The following is a 1,565-nucleotide window of genomic DNA, read 5'->3' on the forward strand; positions in this document are numbered from 1 at the left end:
TTCTACCCGGCCCGAGGATTGAACCTTCGACCTCCCGGTTCTGAAGTGAGCGGCGTACAGTTTGATCCGCACCGCGTATGCGGGTGATGAGATGTGTGTAGCGCTGCTACGTGCTCTACGGAGCAAAGCGTTTGGAGACTCGGACAAGAAATTGTTATCGAGATTGCGTGCACGATTGCACCGATATTCGTTGGATAACGGCTTGCTATATTATAGCACCAATTCAACGGATAGACCACGAATTGTGGTTCCTCATGATGAGGATTTGAAATATCGCATCTACTAGTTGTACAAATGGACGAGCACCTATATGCGCACGTGTGTGACATGTCGACGGGTGAAACCCTCTCCAAATGCGGCTACGTCGCTGACCAGCCTACCGGTACCCACTGGGTGCTGACAATTCATGAGTTTGGACCGTATGTTTGGCCTGCCGACAGTTTCAACGGGTAACACGCGTGTCGTGGTATTCGTCGACCGGTTGAGCAAGATTGCTCATTTGGCGGCGGTGCCAGACACCATCGACGGGTCTATACAGCAGCGCTGTTCGAGGATTGTGTAATCCGTCAACACAGACTCCCAGACTCGATTGTCTTTGATAGAGACCCCCGTTTCACAGGAAAAATTTGGTCGACTATCTTCAAGGTGCTCGGCACCAAGTTGAATATGTCGATAGCGGATCATCCGCAGACCGATGGTCAAAGCGAAAGGGTAAATCGCGTCATCGAAGACGTTCTTCGCAGCGTCTGCGTTGAGACGCCGAGGTGTTGGAGCGCCATGTTGCCACTCGTAGAGTTGCACTGAACAATACAGTGCATACGTCTACCGGCTACACGCCATTCTATGTGAACGGGCTGATTCACCCTCGCGTCCCGCTAACGCCGCCATCCTATGGCTTAGAGCTTGGTGGGGGAGAAATAGCCGAACGGCTAGCTGATGTCAGCCCCCTTAACATCCGTAAAGAAGTCGATGACTTCTTGTCTACCAGACTGAGTGTCCTACAACACGTTCGCGATTCGATGGCTGAAAGCCAAGACCTGCAAAAGGAATATGCAGATGAAAATGGAAGAGGAAAAGTGGAAAGCTTTAAGGTCGGGGGCCTGGTTTTATTAAATTCTAAAAATCTGCCTACACATGCAGCCTCTGCTGTCTTCAGGACGAAGCTTCGTCCACGGTTCATCGGACCGTTTAAGGTTGTGGCCAAGCGGGGCCTAGCGTTTACGCCAAACCTTCCCAAACGGATGCGCACCCACCCGGAGTTCTACATGGGTTTGATTAAGTCAAATCGGGATCCGGCGCAAGTGAACGCAGAAGCGTTGGCGCCGGGGCGGATTCTACGGCCCCTCGGTCACCCATTATTGAACAAGCAACTGGTTCTGAGGACGGAGTGCAGCAACCTCCATTTCTAATGGTGCCAAGCGCTCCACCGTCGCATGCAGCAATGCATTCGCCTACGTTACGGCTAGGAGTCGCTCCGACACAGCGCATTAGTCCTCAAGGTGAGGCTGCCGGCGCACGACATGCTTTAAATCGTCAAGAGCGTCCGCACAGCGATATGCTACTTC

Source organism: Plasmopara halstedii (genome assembly GCF_900000015.1).
Source record: "Plasmopara halstedii genome assembly, contig: Scaffold_470, whole genome shotgun sequence".
NCBI classification, from domain to species: Eukaryota; Oomycota; class Peronosporomycetes; order Peronosporales; family Peronosporaceae; genus Plasmopara; species Plasmopara halstedii.